Source organism: Leptodactylus fuscus, chromosome 5 (genome assembly GCF_031893055.1).
Source record: "Leptodactylus fuscus isolate aLepFus1 chromosome 5, aLepFus1.hap2, whole genome shotgun sequence".
NCBI lineage: Eukaryota > Metazoa > Chordata > Amphibia > Anura > Leptodactylidae > Leptodactylus > Leptodactylus fuscus.
The window spans coordinates 74,854,112-74,873,879 of NC_134269.1; positions in this window are offsets into that span (position 1 = coordinate 74,854,112).

Sequence of the window (19,768 nt, forward strand, 5' to 3'; positions counted from 1 at the left end):
CTCATTTGCATAAGACCTCAAGGTTATTTAGTTTTTTTTCTTGAAATCTACAAAAGTGACATATATAACAAAGGTATGCTCAGCAATGCAGCAATGCAGCTGAATATGCTTGGGGAGGTGACAATAATAATAAATTTGCCCCACAATGTATGTGTCTATAATATATTTGTTGAGTGTATACGGTATGCTCTTTGTGTGCATTATAGCTGTGTGAGTGTATCTACTGTGTTTGGTTCATGCAGCAGTACAGTGGGTATGCTGCAGAGCTGTGATTATATAATGTGCATGCTGCAGTGCTGTGAGTATATAATGTGCATGCTGCAGTGCTGTGAGTATATAATGTACCCGCTGCTGAACTGTGAGTATATAATGTACCTGCTGCAGAGCTATGAGTATATAATGTGCATGCTGCAGTGCTGTGAGTATATAATGTACCTGCTGCAGAACTGTGAGTATATAATGTACCTGCTGCAGAACTGTGAGTATATAATGTGCATGCTGCAGTGCTGTGAGTATATGATGTACCTGCTGCAGAACTGTGAGTATATAATGTACCTGCTGTAGAGCTGTGAGTATATAATGTGCATGCTGCAGTGCTGTGAGTATATAATGTACCTGCTGCTGAACTGTGAGTATATAATGTGCATTCTGCAGTGCTGTGAGTATATAATGTACCTGCTGCAGAACTGTGAGTATATAATGTATCTGCTGCAGAACTGTGAGTATATAATGTGCATGCTGCTGAACTGTGAGTATATAATGTGCATTCTGCAGTGCTGTGAGTATATAATGTACCTGCTGCAGAACTGTGAGTATATAATGTACCTGCTGCAGAACTGTGAGTATATAATGTACCTGCTGCAGAGCTGTGAGTATATAATGTGCATGCTGCAGTGCTTTGCTTGTATCCTTGTATAATCTATATATAAATAAGGCCTCACTGGTGAAAAACATGAATTAGCCCATAGCGTCACGTTATGGAGGGGAGGTAGCAAGTTCCTCTTTTTTTCCCAATGAAGTCTTATTTGCATATTCCTTACCCAGAATTCTTAGCAGGACATGCTGCATCATTGCTTCCTAACGAGAGACTTTACCCCTTTTTTCATCATAACATGGAGTGAAAAACATACTTAAAATCAATAAAAACATAAAAAATATGGATAAAACCAAGCAATTATGGTAAGATGCTCCAGTGCAATATGAGAGAATACGCCATTGTTTCATTGGTCAAAAGAGAACACACTAAGATCCCATGCACATGGAGGAATCTGGCCTGGAAAATTGGATTTGTACATTGGCCAGATTTTCTGGCATAAACTAAGTCCAGAGAATGTGACTTTGTATCATAGACATTTATGATACTAGAAGTTTTTACCTTTTGGTTATTCTATTTTCCCATACTGTATATAATGTGGACTGGAAATCATGCTGGTGTACAAAATAGTTTTTCTGGTCTAGATTCCTCCATGTGCATGGGGTGTAAGGTTAACAGGAGCAGACTGCCTATTATTAACCCCATTTCTAACATAGATCATCAAATTAGTAACATTGACCTCTCCACTAAAACAACAGAAAAGTACAATTTTTTTCTGCTGTCTAAAGTTGTGGTACATATTATGGTCTTAGATCTTATTCACATGTCTGCATTTCACATAAGTGTGCAATGTGCCATCCATATTATTTAGAGATGGCATATGTACATATTGATTTCTATACTTTCATCCACAAAAAATAATGGGAGCACATCCTTTTTTTTACTGATACTTATCCATCACTAATGGAAGTCTATGGGTCCATGAAAAGTCTGTGTGTCATCATTTTATTTTTTACTGACACAGAAACATATAAAGTATAGAAAAAAAAAGCAAAAAAAACAAAAAACCTAGGAGCTGTTGTTGACATATTCACTATCCGCATTTAGAGGTGTGAATTAGACTTTATAGTCCGAAAAATATGGCATTTCCTCGCAGTTGTTATAATGGACTTCTTAACCTGCCCTGCAGAAAATCTGTACTGTCTTCTCTGAGTCAGACTCATCTCATCATTCACCAGGATCATTTCCAGCTTTTACAATAAGGCAAAGTAAGCGAAAAGAGATTTCACCAGAGCTCGAAAATTCTTGCTGCTTCACAACTAGTTTGGCAGAGATATGTATGACACATATATACGCCATGTATCATTTTTCCAGTACACTCTGTATATTTTATAAGCTAAGGATCTTTGGGTAGGATCAGCCTGAATATTTGGTGACCCTGTTCTCATTAGACTATTTCCTTTAAAGCCCTAATATATCCATGATACAATAACTGACTTTAACCTGTACTCATTGCTATATTCCTAAATGTATTTAGATACCTAAGCGAAAGTATATAGAAGTGTTTAGAATACACAGCAAGACAAGATTGTATAATTCATGCGTTGCCATGTCTTATAGCAGAATATTAATAAATGGTCTGCTGTGAACGGATGCCTGTGATGCAGAATGGTTCTTCTCAGTCTAGACATAAATCAGTGTTTTTACGCAGACCAAGCGGCCTATTGATCAAATCAATGCCTTATGTTAAAAGCAAAAGGGCCATTCATGGCGTACAGTTATAGAAATATAGCAATGAAATAGTGTAGCTTAAGGGTAATGCGGGCCTCTCTGCATATGTTTTACCTGCTCAGAAAATGATTAATTCATCAAATATGACTTGTTTGGTATTGTGAACCCTGGCTACTTGGACTTACCTGAGCTATTCTGAAAGCTTAGCCACTATCTACACAGAACCTGTATACACCCAGATATAAAGGGGTTATCTGGGGACTGTAACATAATTCGCCTCCTCTGTGCATTTTATCTGCCCCCCTACGTTCCAGATGATTCAGACTCTGGAAAGCCATCTGTTGAGTAGCTCTTGCTTCTCCGTCCTCTGCCTCCTCCATGAGTAATTTCTTGAGTTATGGGGTCTATCAGACTAAGGCCCCACGGGCCGTAACCACTGCACTAAAGCGCTGCAGGAACAACCGCGGCATGAACACATTACGCTTCTTCCCGCAGCGCTTTGAACAAAAAGTTCATGGAATTTTCCTGTGCGATTTTTCTGTTACAATTATATCTATGGGAAAGCCGCTTCTCTGTAGATATAATTGACATGCTGTGATTTTCAAAACCACGATGGTTTTGGAAATCGTAGCGTGTCCGCACTGTGATTTTTTCCAGAAAGTGGGCATGGGATTTGCATGAATCCCATCCACTTTGCAAGTACTGTACAATGCCACGATTTTTCCTGCGGCATTTCCGCCACGGCCAAATTGCAGCGATCCTGGCCCGTGAGGCCCCGGCCTCAAACTAAAGTAAACCTCGCACCCATAGCATAGCTAACTAGCAGTGAATATGAGAGAAGAGGGAGGAGGCAGAACGTCCCAGGGGCTGATTCCAATCATGTGACCCAAAGTCAGAGGTAAGGCAAGTTAAAGTCCATGGACAACCCCTTTAGGGTAAGTTCACACAGGGTTTTTTTGGACCGGATTTTAATGTGGAATCCGCCTCAGAATCCAGCTCCAAAAAACACCTCCCATTGACTTCAATGGGAGCCGTTCACTTCTTTTTTCCACTAGCAGATTTTTGCCACTTGCAGAAAAAAGAAGTGAGCTGCCCTTCGTTGCTGCAGATTCCGCAGCAGAATCCACCAAAGCGTCCACGGCACGACACTCCCTCCCCCGTGTGAACTTACCCTTAATAGCATTGTGATTTCTATTGTTTTATTGCATACATTAGACATACAATATCACCAATATAGTCTAACAAGAGATTTATCAGTCTTCCCATGAGAAGTAAACCCTACTGTCAAGTGATTGGTCTTCCACATAAAAAAACATTATTATGATAGAATATGGGCCCAACTAAAGATCCCCTGATACTCTACTAATGGGTCTGTATGACCTCTTCTCTAGCATGCATTAAATTATGTAGCTAATACATACTACTTTAGTGTCTTGCAAAACTTGCGTTCACACCAATGGGACACCATACTGTCTGTCCAATAGGCGAGTTTTTACTCATTAGGTTTTGTTTAAAAACTACGGCAAAGTGAGAAACAAAGAGACATATAACAGCGAGGAATCAGCACAGAGTCTATGTACAGTAGTTGTTTTCATAGAAGTCAATGAGAGGCTGAAAAACCTCATCAAAAACCTTATCAAAACTGCATCAATGTACTTGTGACCATTACAAAAACCTCATCTGAAGACTTATGTAAAATGCTTGGAGTTTTCATAGTGGATTTGTCCACTTTAAAAAACTCCGTTGAGTTTGGTTTCAGACCAAGACCAAGACAATTGTATGTTAATATGAAAATACTGGGGATGGGGGTAGAGTAATTTATCATCCCATATATGCCAGTTTTCTGACATAGAAGAGTGCAATTGTGGCACATCTTTGACACATTACCCTTTCTTGTACCACAAAGTCCATTCTGAGCCTCGCACGCCACGTTTTGCAAATGTGAGCAGGGTGGAGAAAAATCTGGCTGGGATACTTTACCCCACATAGTTGTTACTTACACCAAAATTGTAATTGACAAGAAGATGGAAGGACACAAAGGTATATGTATGGGTTCTTCTTAAAACTCCCAAAACAGATGGCATGAAATCGCTTCTACCTACAGTACATTTCAAACATTCCCACAGACCGTTTTCGTAGCATCTTCTTCGCAGGAGGTTTTGCATAGTTAACCTGCACAATTTTCTCTTTTGGATTCTTTAGAATTCTTTATAGTCAGGGGAAGTCATGTCCCCTTGTCTCTGTCTGAAGTTAACATCTATTGCCGATAGCAAGTCCCTGCTGCAGCAAGTTAACAAATAGCCTAAGCATTTGCTAAGTGAACTGAAGTTTTAGATTAAACAGAGGTTACAGGTTTCACATAGTTTTACATTTTGGCAAACAATAGATTCACATCTACAAAAAAAGAAGAAACATGTTCCAGTGTCTATATATTAAAGTGTACTATTTCCAAATGGCTAGCATTATGGACGTGCCTGCTGATCATGGTTTTGTGTATATTACAAGAAATTACGCATTCGAGTCAGGTACTGCCATGTTCAATAAAAAGGAACTAAACACAGTGAAGCTCTTTTGAACGTGTGCTGCAAGGTGACACATGTACGGTGCAGTGTCAGGTCACATCGGATTTCATTTGTAGTGCTGAGTGCAATGAGAACTGACACAACCAGATGCAAAGCAAACAATGCGTCATATAACATCTCATGCATATTTGTTTTGTGAAGCTAAAAATGACAGTGGGTTAGGAAATAACGCACCTGCCCCGAGGATATGTAAAATCAGATTCTAGTCACACAGTTTATATCTAGGTAAGACAAAAACTTCACCAAGGTCTGGCAACCGCTATGTAAATACCAAGATGACATTCTTAGGTCTAAGACATGACATTGCATTGATATTTTTGTTCCCAATTTTAACTCTAGTTTACAAACTTTGTTTTCCTTAGTACACCCCTAATTTATTTTTCAGGTTTTTTTGATGATGTCATTTTTTTTATATGATCCCAATGTCCATATCACAGCTAAAATGATCAATTACATACAATAAAATAAAACTCCGTAAGGGTATTTTCACACAGAGTTTTTGCAGGCGGATTTTGAGGCGGAATCCACTGCAAAATCCGCCTGCAAAAAAGGCTCCCATTCACTTCAATGGGAGTCACTCACTTTTTTTCCCACTAGCTAGTAGCAGAAAAAAGAAGCGACATGCCCTATCTTGCCGCAGATCCCGCAGCTGAGTCATCCACCGCGTCCATGGCTCAAGATACGCTTCTGTTTAGACCCATTCATTCGGGCCTAATCAGGAGCAGGATGACTGCTTTTTACTGTGAGGCCTTCACTGTAAAGTCAAATTTGATCCATAAAGGGCAAGTAACACTGTGCAGGTGAAGTACCTGTATAGGTACCTTGACATGAGTGTACATGCTCCATGGTTGGTACTTGGTACAGAAAATAAAAACAAGTCACATTTTGCAAACTGAGAGCATGACATATACTTAGTGACATAACATACCTAGCGAGGTCTTGGTAGAGGTTAGGACTGGCCAAGTAATCTAATTAAATGGATTCATTTCAAGGAAGCACAATACGGATTTATTTAATCAGAATCATGAAATCAATGTTTGGTCAATGTCTTGGAGTCTGATATATTCCATGCAGGCTTTCTCCTTTCAATACAAGTTGCATTAGCTCTAGTACACATATACAACTGACACAAAAAGGGGTGTGATTTATTGAAAATTGGTCATGGGTATGGCTATGGGATCATGTGTGAAAAAATATTTTATTTGTTGTATTTAAGATAATTAACAAGGGGTGTAAAGTTAGGCCAGATAGTCTAAACATATGCCAGATTCTTAGGCAAGACTGTCTAGTCCAGGGGTCAGCATGCTTGGGCACTCCAGCTGCTGTGAAACTGCAACTCCCATCATGCTCCCTTCACTTCCATAGGAGTTCCAAGAACAGCAGAGCAAGTATGGGCTCGTTCACATCTGCGTCGCCCTCTCTGTAATGCAGGTTTCCGTTTCCTGCCTAAAACAGAGGCAGGATACGGAAACCTGCAGGAGTCTCTCTCACCCATTCATTTGAATGGGTGAGAGAGATGTCCGGCCATGAGCGGCGGTGAGCGTTTTGCGCTCTCCGCCGCGAAACCGGGTTTTATAATCCGGACACAGAGTCGGACATGCAGTACTCTGTGTCCGGATAAAAAAATCCGGTTTCGCGGCGGAGAGCCTAAAACGCTCACTGCCGCTCACGGCCGGACCCGGTCTATGGTTTCCGTCTTCTGGCATGCAGAAGACGGAAACCATAGAACGGAAAGAAGAACGCAGGTGTGAACCCAGCGTATGTATGCTGGGAGTTGTAGGTTTGCTACAGTTGTTGTTGACCCCTGGTCTAGTCTAAGTTTGCACTATTTTGATAAGATGTTGAACAGACCTTTCCCAGGTTACACCAATTTCTGGTTCTCAGTCTAGGCTTATTTTAATGTTTTATGAAATTCTAGACACATTTAAAAGATAACAAACATACATTATTAATAATTTATAATTGGCTGCCTTTGGACAAACGATGCCCATGAGACCTCAACCATGATGACTTATCCTTTCTTGGCTCCTTCTGGCAGATCTACTATTTCCCTTCCATGTTTTACTTATTCTCCTCTCATATAGCGCATACTTCAATCCTTACTATGTGTTAAGAATAGCACCTAAAGTAATTTGCTTTCTTATCTAGGAGATTCAACACTGATATAGCTCTGTCACATGACAAACCTTATTATGGAAATTGTTTCCTATGAAACTTGACACACTTTGTTATGGGTGAATTCCTATTGGAAAATATCAATATGACTCTTTGCAAGACAAAAAAAAAAGGACATATGTTTGTTCAGCTGAATATACAAAGCTGACAATCTCCTGACAGGAGCTGATTTGCAGTATGTGTATACACATGTATAATCCTGATATACATGCTAGGTGCAATTACTCAGGACTTTGGAGTCAGGCATAATATAGCACTTATCAATGTGATAAAAAGAAAACTTTGGAAATTAAGACTTTCTTGATATCATATGTGGAATATACTGTATGTCCAACATACACACCAGGAAACTATACCAACAAATATATACGGAATATGTAGTCTGGATGTATGTAGCTGTGTGTCATTGACTTCAATTTTGAAGAAAACTTAAATTGTCTCTAGACCCCTTATATACTGTTGTAGGGGGGTTTATGGCATAGTGAACTTACTTTTCGTTGTGTCAAAGTATAATCTTGCCGTTGAGAAAATAAATGTTTATTCTATATCCCAATGAGCTATTCTATGCACCCACATGCCTATGCACCCCTTTTGCCTCTGGCTGCTGAACATTAGGACCTTTTCGTTGTTATGTTACAGAGTAATGCTGGGGTGCAATAAAAGGGTTCTATGGATGGCGTAGCTACACCCCAGGTACACAAAACCTCTCATTTGCATATGAATCAAGAGTTGTTTTTATCGACATATGAAAGGCATGTTCACTGTGCCGCTGATGGTCCTACAACAAAATATAATATGGTTTAGAAGAAATTTGGGTGGTGGTAGACTTCCTTTAAATTTTAAGAAACGAGAAGAGAGACATGAACACTGTAAGTATCGCTGCATCTGAAAACTCTCAAACTATAAACATATAAAAATATTCATTACATACAGTGAATTCTTCAGCTGGGGGGGGGAGAGAATAAATAGGCCAGAGCCCCACGGGATGGAAATGCTGTGATTTTCCCGTGACGGAAACGCTGCGGGAAAAATTGCGGCGTTTTAAAGTACCGTATATACTCGAGTATAAGCTGACCTGAATATAAGCCGAGGCCCTTAGTTTTACCACAAAAAACTGGGAAAACTTATTGACTCGAGTATAAGCCTAGGGGGGCTTTTTCAGCACAAAAACTGTGCTGAAAAATTCGGCTTATACTCGAGTATATACGGTACTTGCAATGTGGATGGGATTCATGCGAATCCCATACCCACTTTGCAATAAAAACCGCAGCACAGACACGCTGCAATTTCCAAAACCGTCGCTGTTTTGGAAATCACAGCATGTCAATTATATCTACAGAAATGCCGGCGGCTTCCCAATAGATATAATGGTAACAGAAAGTCTGTGGAGGAAAACTCTGTGAACTTTCTGCTCGAAGTGTTGTGGGAAGAACCACGATGTGTTCCTGCTGTGGGTTTTCTCGCAGTGCTTTAGTGCTGCGTATTGTCCTGTGTGGCCTTAGCCAAAGGCTGTACTGATGTTTTTTTTTTTTTTTTTACCATTTTGTCTCCTCAAAATTGAAAGTAAAAACTACAATTTGTCCTGCAAAAGAAGAGGTCATAAAAAACTAAGCCCTTATTTAACTTTGTGGATATTAAAAAATATGACCCTTAGAAAGCAGGGAGTAAAAAACAAAAAAGGCGTCTTTCAAGAGGAAACTTGGTATCAAACCATAGTGCATTGTACAGGGCTTTGTGCTGAGCGCCGTCAGAACTTTAGGTAGTCCAATAGATGAATCATTTCCTCGATTTTATGAATATGCAAATAAGGCAGAAGTGTAATAGGGTGTGCCAGAGCCCCAAGGACTCTGTATTCAGGTTTGAAATTCTCAGGCACTACAATTGAGCCTCATTGGTCTATTACAGAATATTGAAGGAAATGGTGAATCCATTGGGCTATCTAAAGGTATGATGGTTAGATATAGAAATTCCTCATAACAGGATCCTTTTAAACAGTGCAACAGACTAAAACAAAACTAATCACAACAATGACTCAGACAACTGTGTTCCTAGGTAAGAAATCTGCAAATATATGCACAACACAATACGTTCTACCATTTAACTCAGTTTACACATGGAAGGGTTACGGATTAATTGAAATCTATTGCACTCCTCTCGTTGCCACCACCTTTTCACTCGCACCCTTTAGCAATGCACATCTACACTTATGTTAATTGAATTCCCACAAATTATCTGGCCTGCGTGAACAGAGCAGACACTAGAACTGACTATCTTGACTATTTCTTGCAGCAGGCGAAGCAATAATTGGTCTTTAACAAGGAAGTAAATGCGGAATTGAACATGAAAACCTTTTGCTGATTTAGGAAACAAAATAGATAGCTTAGAATGTAATATAGGAAGTGTGAAGTAAGTAAGCCTTGATGACAATATCAGTATTCCTTGATGAGGGCAACATAAAGTCACTGGTTCATCTATTCTAAAAATTGGAATCCAGTCTGATTAGGCTGCATTTGGCATTGTGCCTGGCATTAGTCAGTTAATGCTGTGCTTATTCTAGATGTACTTAATGAAGGCAGCCTGCGTGACTTGATTTTCAAGAGAACCCTTTCCCCACAGTCTATTCCTGATTTTATAAGCTATATGTTTAAAACTAATTGTCTTGATCTTCTGCTAAAGTATGGAAATTGGATAAAAAGAAAAAGCCTTTGAAGTTATAGATGTATGTTATATATAAGCCTGTGAGTTTTTTTTAATTCTTTTTCTTTATTTCGTTGAGCAGGTTTCTTTGATTATTCAGATGCTAGGAATCAAGGCCGGTTCATTTTCTCTAAATGTCTATGCACAATGGTTCACATTTACTAATACACAGTGTAAAATAAGCAGTCTGAAAATGTGCCAGAGGTCGATGCCGGATGATGAATCTGGTGTATCCTTAAACTATCTGTCTAACGGCTCGTTCACATCTGCGCTCCTTCTCCGTCTTTCGGGTTTCCGTCTTCTGCAGACAGAAGACGGAAACCCAACAGACAGTGTCTGGCGGTGAGCGCTGGGGAGCGTTTTTTGCTCTCCGCGGTGAAACCGTTTTTTTTTTTTTTAAACCGAACACAAAGTACTGCATGTCCGACTTTGTGTCCAGGTAAAAAAAAAATGGTTTTGCCGCGGAGAGCACAAAACGCTCCCTGGCGCTCACAGCTGGACACTTTCCAAACTCATTCAAATGAATGGGTTTGAAAAATGAATGCAGGTTTCCGTCTCCTGTCCAGTTTCGGGCAGGAAACAGAAACCTGCACAACGGAAGCCAGGAATTTTGAAGCTATGCCTTTCACTTTATCTGTGTGCATACAACTTCTATGAATTTGGCGTGGTCCATTGATGTGATCACAGATGCCCAACTGCAGTATAGTCGCATAAGTATGGACTACCAACTGACTTTGTAAGTAAAATATAGGTTAAACAATCAGATCAAACTGCTTTATTGCAAACAGATTTAGACAAAATTAAATTATTAGAAAGGAAAGGGTTAACTGTCTTTTGTCTGTCCGTATTACTGTTGCAGTCAAGCTCACTCAGCACAAATATTTTCCCTCACTCCTACCTATAATTTGTATCACTAATCTGCCTGTAATTGATTAAATCTGACTAAACTGTTCTAATTCTTCTACTATTGCAAGTTTTACTCCACTTAGTACAGTTATAATAACATATCCATTCCATACTTCCACTATCACTGAAATGTCTGGTGTTCCAGCCCACTCAACTGTATATACTGTAAATAACATCAGCTCTGTAAAGTGTCCACCTACCACTGACTATTGGCTAAGAGGCTGTCATTTGTTGTCAGGTTGTGCTAGAATATCACAGTTGTTAAGTGAAAGATGAAACAAATTTTCCTTCCTAATTGAGCGAAAGCTCACAAATAGGGTTGAGCGATCGTGTTCGGAAAAGATCGGATTCCGATCGGCGATCGAGAAAATTTCACGATCGCCATCAGAATTCTGAACACGATCTTTTTATGTGGGATCGAGATCGGTGATTTTTCCCACAATGCATTGCTTAGCCTTCACACTGAGTATACGCTTATACTCAGTGTGAAGGCTCCACTGCAGTTCCATAGGAATGAATGGAAGCAGCCGACACACAGCCTTAACCCCCTGCGCGCCGGCTGACTCCATTCATTCAAATGGAAGGCTAAACTAAATCTCTAGCAGCTACTTACCTCTAGAGATGGCTGCTTCAGTGCCCTCCTTCTTCTTGCCTCGCTGCCCCGCCTCCCAGGTTAGTGTTTAAAGCGCTAGGTAGGAGGGGCTTGTGGCTTAGAGTGTGGGCGGTTACAGGGCGGGGAGACGTGACGTCTCCCCTCCCAGTACCTGCCCACACTCTCCTAACCCACCCACACTCTCCTAACCTGGCAGGGAGAGGGCAGCGAAGGAAGAAAAGCAGCGTGGAGCAGCAGCGAGGCGAGGAATGAAGGCACGGGGCACAGGATCAGCCATCTCTGGAGGTAAGTGGACACCAGGGGGTAGGATTGCTTTTAAAATCCGATCTCCGATTAAAAAAAAAATCCCATTGACTTGCATTGGGATCGGAATTGGGATCGAGATCGGGTTCGAATGAAAAATGATCGGAAATCGGATTTTAAAATCGATCCTGAAAAGTCAAGATCGGCTCAACCCCACTCACAAAATAAATGCCATAAGATCAGTGGCTTTACTAAAGTCTTAAGGGCCCCAGTGCAACGTTTTATCTGGGCCCCCACCTCATCCCTACAGTGATGGTTGTGGTAGCTAACGGGAACCACCTTAGTGTGGTTAGGGTAATCTATGGGTTTCTTTGGCTTATGGGCCAGTTGGAAGCTGCAATCTCAATATTGATGCCAATGCATTTGACCCCTTAAGGCTCCTGGGCCCCGGTGTGACTTCACCCTCTGCACCTCCTCAAGTTTTGCCCCTGCATAAGATTCACTATCACTAGCAGGGACACAGTACTTTGATAAAGTGAATAGTAAAACCCAGTTATCTATTTATTCACATATATCACACAATAAAACATTGTAAGTAATGATGCTCTACAATTGTTATTTCATGGGGAAATATAAATTTCTTTAACATAGACTTATCAGAAGTAGAGACAGGTCCTCTTTAAGGATGCAGAATGTTTCACTTTTGTGGCAGAAATTGAGCTTGAAAAATGTGGAAAAATGATCCAGACAATTGAATTTCACAGTAAATAATTTACTCACGAGTGAATATTTTTACTGTGAAGTCCAGATGCTACAATATGTAGGAAATGATTAGATAATTGGCCTGAGGGAGAGTCTGTCCTTTAGATCTATGCAACAGAGGCAAAATAAAGGGAAAACGAAAAGAAAATTAGGAAAGAGGGTTGGCAGATTTGGTAAGTAACCATTTATCTGATGATTAAAGATGAAAGTGGCTGGTCACTATGTAAATAAAGGCAATGACCCCTCCATTCTTAAGATTTTGCCCAGGTGTTTGAGTGAGGTTGAATATTCAGATTTTTCCATTCAATTTGAACCAATGATTAGTGGAGCTCAATGCGGGGAAACTTTTATGCTGAAATACTGAATCTAAAAAAAATATTTGCTCTCTAACTCCCAAAATACAACAAAACAGGCTCTACAGGGGGAATCCTATTTTCACTCTTTCTGTAGAATTTTAATTCCATCTATTTATTGTGAGCTTAAATATGTCTCACAGCATATCACATTATTAAGAGCTAAGCTGGCATTAAAATTAAGCCCACACTATGCAAACCCACAATTCTGCAACACTACCTGTTATTCAGAAAGTCTATATTTTGTCTTTATTATTACATGTGAAGCTAAAACTGAAATACGTGATCCCATAAATCTGTGTTTCAAAAACTTTTGTCTTCAGTAAATTATTTTGCATAATCATTCAATGCAAATTGTTTAACTTTGTATATAACTATGACATTTCCCCAGACCACCGAAATGATAGGAGAACTCCCCATAAAGACCAGATTTTGCTTTGACTAATTTGAAGCTACTTCATCCTATGCACTGTATAAGGCCTGTATAGCTGGCCTCTTAACAGGCCACCTCTTATTCTGACTGGTGATCACACTTTTTGCACAGGTTTTTTTTAGCTGTGGCACCCTTTGTCTGCACACGTCACTCTTTTTTTGTCGCCAAATGGAAATAAAATACAGCTTGGTGCAGCAAGGCAGAACAGCCAGAAGAGATATTGTTTTTCCTTACAGCAATGATGCGTTTATTGAATGAATGCAGCGGAGGAGAGTAATGTACTACTTACTGGATGGTAGGAAAGAGCCAGTGTAAAAGAACTTCTAAGCACTATGTACTTCTGACTGTGTTCTACATGTAAACCCTTATTAGTCCATGCTATAAACTGCTGCTCTGCTTGTCATAACTTGTTGATGGGAAATCATCATCTAGATGCCGAATGAGAATAAGTAGAAACCATGCTAGAGACTGAGGAGAATGGAGTCACCATGATAACAACTAAGGATAGGGGACTTGTGATGGAGACTGAAGATAGGGGAGTGTAACAGTCAAAGGCTGTGGACCCACTGTGTCACCTAACTGGTTTATCTTTGGACCTAGCTCAAAATCTCCAGCCTTGGTGTCTCGCTAGATCCCCCACAGTAACACATCTCACAAAGGTATCAAGCTTGCTATTCCCTACAGCTTAGACCAACAGGGCCACAGCTTGCCAAATCCACTAAACCTGGACTATAGCTTGCCATCCCATATAGTAACACAGCTCTAAATCCATCATCCCTAAACAACTCCAAGTTCACCACAGACCCCAAAACTTCCCCCCACAGTTCACTGTGCACCCCACATCTCTCCCACCACACTGCACTCTGCACCCCACATCTCTCCACTCACAGTACACCTCACACCTTCCATCTCTCCATGTTACTCTACTGCAACCTTCTTATAAGCAGACATGCCTTCCCAGTCACATGACCAGAGCATGTTATGTGACCGTTTGACATCAGAAGGTCCTTACCGAATATAGTATTTAGTCTTTACCACAATGCCATACATGCAGTCAGTCAGGGCTAGCAGGCTGCTGATTGGCTGCACGCACTGTGTGGGTGAGCTTGCATTCTCAGAGTTCCTTGCCCCATGACCTATCATGTGCAGCAAGCTATTTAGGAAAATGTGATTCTTTACCTCGAAGCAAGAGGAAAACCGAATTCTATGGGAATTGAATATTTCCTGAAGTTCAGATTGAATTCCAGTTCATTCCAGTAAAACTACATAAAACTAACAAAACAGATTTAGTATTTTTTAGTAATACACTAATTTCCTTATCCAGTGTGTGATAAACCCATAGGAAACACTATAATAGTTTGTTTCAATGGTGCAAATATCAAAACACTGTAACAAATAAATGGAAGACTGCCAAACACATGCAAAATCTAAGAACTTTGTCAAAACAATCACAAAAGAAGAACTAGCATAAATTATATACATTATTGAAGTATCCAAAGTCATCAGGGAATAAATCTAACAATGAAAGCATAAAAACATAAGAAATGGGAAGATAAGAAATATTCTTCAAATAGAAATAGGAATAAACAAAAATGTAAATTCCTGTCTATACTCCGAGAACACTCTGCATCAGCATACATAAATAGCAATATTAAAGTCACAATGGAAATAACTATATACCGGTAGGAGAAGTCACACCACTGACTTGTGGCACATAATGCACAGTTAGGGTGGAATCCTACTACCATTATTAATGTCTGGTGCTCTCATATGTCAGTGGAGAAAGCCTCAGCTACTTTTCTCTAGAATACCAAATCTGGTTACAGGAGATCCCTGTCCTTTGGATAATTGTAAGTTCATAAGATATTTATAGCATATACAATCAATATGTCTGATGGGAATACCTCATTAAATTGTATTGTGGATCTTGGAAATGGCCCTTTCACATGGTAACAGTTGACGCTGATATTGAGGCACATTTCAACTCAACATCAGTGTCAAATTCTGCCCCGATTCTTCCTTGCATGTATTAAAAATGACAAATTCCTCTTTCATTTCACTAATGTGAACGTACCCTAACAATGTGACCCTTTGACCTGAAAAGGTGGCAGACCCCTGCCCGAACTGTATCTACCAGTAAAAATCTGAGTAATAAAGCTGATTGTAGGCTATATCTAGAAACTAGAGATGAGCGAGTAGTACTCGATCGAGTAGGTATTTGATCGAATACTACGATATTCGAAATACTCGTACTCGGTCGAGTACCACTCGCTGTTCGAATATAAAAGTTCGATGCAGAACCAGCATTGATTGGCCGAATGCTATACAGTCAGCCAATCAATGCTGGTTCTTCTCCTACCTTTAGAAGTCTTCTCCGTGCAGCTTCCCCGCGGCGTCTTCTGGCTCTTCATTCACTTTGTCAGGCATCGGGCCTGGGCAGAGCCGACTGCGCATGTCTGCCTGTAGTGCGGGCATGCGCAGTCGGCTCTGCCCAGGCCTGATGCCTGACAAAGTGAATGAAGAACCGGAAGATGCCGCGGGGACGCTGCAAGGAGAAGACTTCTCAGAGGATCCAGCCCAACCCTCACTCGTGGACTTGGTAAGTATAATTTGATCGAACGTTGCCTACCCCTGAAACGAGCATTTTCCCCCCATAGACTATAATAGGGTTCAATATTCGATTCGAGAAGTCGAATATTGAGGGGCTACTCGAAACGAATATCGAACCTCGAACATTTTACTGTTCGCTCATCTCTACTAGAAACTAAACTAAAAACGTGTTCAGAAGTGGACCTACACTTTGAAGGAACTTATGAAAAGCTACAAAAGCAGGAGCTCTTCACTCATGTAGATAGTAAAAGTGGGCTTTACATTGACAATACTGTGAAGTTCTTACAGTACTGGGACCTGCACCTTCACACACTAAGGCACCCGGGGTTTCCTCATCTTGAGCAGTGAACAGCCCTGAAATGTTTCTTCTTCGATATGATATTCCATGTTCTCAGTCCCATCTTTATACCTACACTATAGTATTATGGATCTTGCATATTTTATTTAATGTGCACTGAAGCTGAGACATTTACTGTTTATCACATTGCTGTTTTCTTTTTTAATCACAGACCCATTTAGTGCAGCTGCAGAGAGCAGAAATATCTTTGTGAAATAGAAGAATTTTCTGCCACATCGTAATTGGAATGAGTTTTAATTACACAGGAGGGATTCTGGCTGGTTTCAGTCCAAGCAGCGGGGACTTCATACAGACAAGAGACCCAGAGAAATAAACACTTCTTCATCAGAGTCATCAAAAAGTCAGAGATTTGGATTCGCCTGTGAAATAATAATTTCCAAAATGTCATCTGCAGATTATGTAATGGAGCGTTACTTATAAAAAGGGAATAACTTACAAAGCTACAAACTCACTTATGTTTCATTTTATTGCTCCACAATTACGTCTTTGTAGTGTTTTTTTTTTTTTTTAAAGGGAGAGGTGCAGTTTAAAGTAAGTGGGAGTGAAGATTATCAATACTGAATAAAATAACTTATCTTTAATGTTATATGTATTATACTGAAAACTAAAGGCCCATGTACAACAGAAGCGCAGAAAGGCATGAATAATGTTCTTTCTGTGGTTATGCCTTATACATCGTTCTTTTGATATGTTTTATTATATTTATTTATTATGCTTACTTGTATAGCGCCATCATATTAGGCAGTGCTTTACAGACATTGACAGTCACTGTCCATATACAGGGCTCACAATCTACAGTCTGTAACAGTATGTCTTTGGCGTGTCGGAGGAAACACGGGGAGAACATACAAACTCCTTGTAGATGTTGTCCCTGGCAGGATTCGAACCCAGGACTCCAGTGATGCAAGGCTGCAGTGCTAACCACTGATATGTGTCCATTACTCATCATGGTGGTTAAAATACATACGTTTTGTAGAAAATATATTAGTTATTAGAGATGAGCGAACAATAAAATGTCCGAGGTTCGATGTTCGTTTCGAGTAGCCCCTCAATATTCGACTACTCGAATTGAATATCGAGCTCTATTATAGTCTATGGGGGGAAAATGCTCGTTTCAGGGGTAGGCAACGTTCGAACAAATTATACTTACCAAGTCCACGAGTGAGGGTCGGGCTGGATCCTCCGTGTAGTCTTCTCCTTGCAGCATCCCCATGGCGTCTTCCGGCTCTTCATTCACTTTGTCAGGCATCGGGCTTGGGCAGAGCCGACTGCGCAAGCCCGCACTACAAGCAGACATTCGCAGTCGGCTCTGCCCAGGCCCGATGCCTGGCAGAGTGAATGAAGAGCCGAAAGACGCCGCGGGAAGCTGCACGGAGAAGACATCTAAAGGTAGGAGAAGAACCAGAGTTGATTGGCCGACTGTATAGCATTCGGCCAATCAATGCTGGTTCTGCATCGAACTTTTACATTCAAACAGCGAGTGGTACTCGATTGAGTACGAGTATCGAATACCTACTCGATTGAGTACTACTCACTCATCTCTATTAGTTATGTATTCTAAAAATTCACTATACTATAATAGAAATAATCTGGAAATTGGGTAAGAATAGAGACAAGTCAAAAGTTTGCACAACAGCATGGTTCACTATGATCAGCATATTTCTATATAACCTATGGTGCCTATATACCTTCAATAGCCTATTCCCTCAGCCTCACCTATACACATGGACACTTCCTGATGCGCACTTGCTTGTGATTCTATTGGGGAGAGGGGAATGAGTTGCTTCCGATGCCTCAGATAGCGGCTTGAGCTCCCTGAGAGCAAAATGACCTGGCATTGAAGTTTAGCATGTCTGATCCTGGGAGGCCTCATACATCTAAAATAGCTCAGTAAAAGTAATAAATAAAGTTTGATCCGCACCCTTCTTGAAGTTCTATTAAAATTTAGCTTTTAATGCGTCATGTTAAAAATTGACAGACATTGTGAATAGTAGGAAAGACAAAAACAGTGTATAAAACACACAAAAACCGCCAACGCGTTTCAGGGTTATCTCACCCCTTAGTCATGGCTAGGGGGTGAGATAACCCTGAAACGCGTCGGCGGTTTTTGTGTGTTTTATACACTGTTTTTGTCTTTCCTACTATTCACAATGTCTGTCATTTTTTAACATGACGCATTAAAAGCTAAATTTTAATAGAACTTCAAGAAGGGTGTGGATCAAACTTCATTTATTATTTTTACTGATCTTACTTCGCCTCCTGAGTCCGGAAGGAATTGTGGTCGGGCACCCCATTGGAATCTACATATCAACGGTGAGCATAAAGTTCCATATTACTCTCTATTATTATCTAAAATAGCTGTCCAATCTTGATTCATCTGAGTGTGATTGCACTTTTTTCTGCCTTTGTAAATAGCAAGTTTTGCCTGTATGCTTGTGGCAATGGAGGGGTAAAGCTCCAGGGAGCTGAAATGGTGACTATAATGGTAATAATCTGTCTTTCCCCAAAACAAAGATTCTTTTAGCAAATTGACCAAAGCAGTGTCGAGAATATACATTTACAATATTTTATATCTTAGAAGAAAATACCATTTGGATCCAAAAGCTTTCATAGCATAAGGTATCCAGCTAAATGCCTTCATGACCCATTAACTGCAAAACCTTACATTTAATTAAGGATATTTAGGATGTTTTCATACCATTTGTTGAATTGGATTTTTTGTTTGGCAATCGCAAAATGTGCCGAAAACCGTGATTGAAATACAAGACGAAAGTACACCCTGAGGTTAGGGCACAATTATTACATGTCACTGACAAATAACAAGACATTAAAATGAGTAATAATAAAAATATACAGCTGGTATTCAGTTCTGAGCTATGTGCAAACCCAAGTATTCTAACACCTTCTTAAGACTTCTAACACATGGAATTTTAATCACTGACTTTTCGAGCTTTTATTTTCCAATCCACAGCACCAGCAGACCCTTGGGGAGTTAATTTATTTTACTAATTTGTAGCATTCAGTGTAATATAGCGATGTCTGCCCTGGAGAGCTTATCTAAGTATTCATATAATGAAGAATATGCAGATTCATTAAGTGACAATGAGCCTTTCTCACTTTTTGTCTTGAATGTTCTGGTCACTGTATTAGGTCGCAGTTGGAATACGCTCTTACAAAGTGACTAACATTTCAATACAATAACTGAAGGCACTTACATAGCTACAGACTTGGTTATTGAGCATAACCATACTTCAACTGTACTTTTAATTACTTACAAGGCAATTTAACAAATCTGAAGTCACATGAAATAACATACAAAGAATAGGCAAAGAAGGTAGTTGAACTCCAGAATTCATTACAACATTCTTCAGATTTCATATGCATATTAGTTGCTGAATACGGAGTTAATGTTACAGCTATTCAGATGGCTGCATTGTTTTATCATTCATTTTATAAAATATGCTGCATGTTCCTTCAATATGCATATTCCA